Raw genomic sequence first — 3935 nt, 5'->3', positions numbered from 1 at the left:
ACAACCACCCATCATACCTTTAGGATACGTAGGACGATCGAAAAATGTTATCAAGTGGGTTGATACCACTCGAATGACTTAGAAAGAACAAACGAAAATACTTCTGTCAGAATAGTTTGAAGATGGTATACAATCATGAGAAAAAAATGTTCTCATAGTTTCTTTTAAGGGAGATCGAACCCACTTGATTACCTATTATGATCATCCTACATATGTCAGATGCATGTTTGGTGATCGTGGACGGTCGAATCATTATTTTTAGCAAAAATGATATAAGTGTTGTTTTATTTTAACTGAAACGATATGCGTGTAGTTTTAGTTATGATTTAAACTAAAACGATATCAACGTCGTCAAAATTGTGTTGAAACGATATTGATATCGTTATGTATCAAAATCACAAATAAAGTAACGACATTCATATCGCTTTAATACAAATTTGACGAGTTAAGTAGTTAGCCATTGATGTATTGAACATGATACAATCCTTTAAGAGTATGATATATAACTCGAAGAGAAAATGAAGGGTAATGTGAAAGCACGTACCAAATAAAATTTGATTTCTCCATCTCTTTTTATTTGGTTTTAAGTGGCAAAGCTAATGGCTAGAGGAGTATTATTAGATATTGGTTGTATTTTAAAGTAAACTTCATATTTATCGGGTGTCCAAGAATTGCTCGAGTAAATTCATGAATGAAAGAGGGTGCATCTTAAAATCGGATGTGTACACTCAATCCGTTTAAGAATTACTCATCCTTTCAAACTTGGGTCGGGCATTTAATTATAAAAGGTAAAAACTCAATTAGTATTAATTATTGTTATTATAACACATACTATGAAAATTTTACATACAAATTTCAATTTTTTTTTTTTTTATCAATATAACATCAATAATTAAATAGCTAGCTTTCTATGTCAAATATGTCACAACATTGGCACAAACTTTCAACATTATATAGGAAGCCACGTCAAAATTCCTAAGTGCAATATGTTCTGACAGAGTGAGTCTTGATCTTATCAAAACAAAAACAATTAAGAACAAAGATTGTACAGTTAATAAGTACTTAATTGCTCCAAAAGGGATAGCAGAAATATTCACCCACAGGAACTTCCAATATAAAATGCATCTCCCTTAATATCACAGCAAAACTGTTCTTCACTGACAGAAAATTGGGGACATAAATTCCCATTAAAAGGAATAACCCAATATACATGTGATGCTATTATGAGATATTTCTCAAGACCACTTGGTTCAAATGCCACACTGATGGTTGCTAGGATTTGCCCATCGAATGCCAAATAAAAATGAGGAAATAATTAAATATAACAAAAAAGAAGATGCTGCAAGTTTTGATTACCCACTCAACCAAATGAGTTTTCAAGGGAATAATATGTAGATTTTGGGGTTCCATGAAGGAAAAGAAGATGAAGAGAAGGAAAGGAAAGGAGAATATTTGCATAGAGAGATCGACCTGTGGAAGGAATGGAAGTCAATATTGAATTAGGGCTAAATGGAAATTGAAAGGATAAAAGGAGATTTCAAGTAGGGTTCAATGGAAATTGAAATGAGTATAAGGGCAATAATGACCTTTTGTATACAAGGTCATTTTAGTCCTTTACAAATTATATTTTTCATATTTTATAACTTTAGGCCTTTTAACTAAGAAACATAGTTGTTGGTCTTTTTAAACTAATGTTCAGTTTGACTTGGCCTTTTAAATCAATTCCCCGATGGGAAATGAGGTTAGGGTTTGGCGGCCTTGAATATGATGTGCACGGCAAAGAATGTGCTAGATAGAGAGGGAAAATAAATATTTTACAAGCAAATATTGAAATTTTTAGTTGGAAGCAAAATTATAAGTAGGCGGAAAATCTAGTAAGATAAAAAATTATATATTTTATTGCCCTTGTTTGAGCCCCATTCTGAGAGAAAGAATGAATTTTTGAATAATGTATTGATGGAAAATGTGTGGTTAAAAAAATAAGAATTTTTTTAATTTACGCGTAATATTATTTTATTGAAAAATGTGTGATTATAATGATGTCAAAATGCTGTTGAAAAATACATTTTTTCAAAAGAATGTGGCTCAAACAAGAGCATTATTTCATATAGATTCCAACGAAATCATCTTTGGAAAATTTGTTGGTAAAATACTTAATTTATTATTTACATATTTTCTTTAATTTTTGCCAACGGAATAGCAACGAAATTTTATCAAGGAAATATTTTTGTTAGTAATTCTGTTAGTAATTTAATATGTAGGTTTTAATAATGATAAAATGATAATTTGTTGCTAATTTATTTTTAATTTGTCGTTAACAACAATGGAAGTCGATCATCATTAAAATTCCGTCTCTATTGTCACTATTTTTAGTAGTGTTCTGTGTTTTAAAATTTTTGCCTCTTTTAAATTGGAAAATTTTCCCACTAATCATTAGCCTACAAACAGATCAAATTTTTTGTAGGCTAAAGATGTATCTTGCCCTTCAAATTTTATTGTCTGAGAAAAATATAATTTTTTGTGGGCACACTATTAAAATTTTTGAATCAAATCATAGCCCTATAAAATGTCTTTTTGTAGGGAAAAGTGAACTCTGGCCACAAATTTTAGTTTGTCTGCAGAATTTTTGTAGGAAAAGTATATATTTCTTGTAGTGTATTGGCAGTGTGGAGGCGGAGATGGTAGTGGTGGGGTTGAATCGATGATTTTTTGTTTAGGTGATGGTGGTGTGGTGGTCGCGACTGTGATGGAGATGTTAATGGTGGGATGGTGGTGACGATGGCGACGATGGTTATAGTTGTGGTTGTGGATTGGTTGCGGTATTGGTTGGCGTCACGGTGGTGGCAATGACGACGGTGATAGTATATTTGGGAATTTTTTAGTTGGTCGTGGTGGTGTTGTGTAGTGGAGATGGTGGTTCTGGTGGTGGTAATGGGGCTATGTCTGGTTGGGGTTATATAAAAATGTATTGGGACCAATTATTTAGTTATTTTAACCAATAAAATTGATTAATTTTTTATTCAATAAATAATATGGTCAACTATTTTAAATTGTGACCAATAAATTAGATATTTTGTGATCAATAAATAATATATAAATGATAAATTGTGACGAATAAATAATATGTGACCTAAAAATTTGAGTCGCGACTCATACAATTTGTGATTTGTGACCAATAAATAAATTGCGACCTATAAATTTTTTCATTTGTGATCGATGAATAAATTGTGGCTTATAAAATATTTGGTTTGTGATCGTGAAAAAATTTGTGACCTCTAAAATTTTTGATTCGTGATCGAGAAATAATTTGTCATCGGTTAATTCGATAATTTGTGATTAAATAATATAGAATTGTGACATTAATACACCGAATTAATAAAATATATTTTTAATTAATTATTTCATAAATAAGAATTAATTAATATCTGATTTTTGAAATTTGAAACATTGTTTCTTAGTTTTGAAATGAATCATACTTAATCTCTTAAATATGAAAATTTTCCTTAATCCAACTAATTAATTAGGGTTTTTACAAGCAACCTAATTAATTAATTGTCAACACTTATCAATTAATTAATTGGTAAATCTCATTCGTCTTAACTTTCTGATCATGATGCTTAACGATATAAATTATAATTTTTATCTAATTAAAGTTGATAACTATTTTATCAGCAATTTACACCCATTGTCCCATATTAATATCTAGCAATATGTTAGGATAATACATGTGATAGAAAATATTACGTGGTATGACAAAATCAAACTTGTTCGTAAACCTATAATCACTTCGTCATATAATCTGATCAATTACGAGATATGAAAAAATGTTAATCTTGATTATCGATCATATCTTTCATACCAGTATTCAGTCAACGTAAATCGAAAACTCTTTTCAACTTATGAACGCACTTTCGGCCACGGATTTCGTTATTAAC

Source organism: Olea europaea, chromosome 21, assembly GCF_002742605.1.
Source record: "Olea europaea var. sylvestris chromosome 21, O_europaea_v1, whole genome shotgun sequence".
Classification (NCBI taxonomy): Eukaryota; Viridiplantae; Streptophyta; class Magnoliopsida; order Lamiales; family Oleaceae; genus Olea; species Olea europaea.
Note: the sequence above shows the minus strand (reverse complement) of the source record.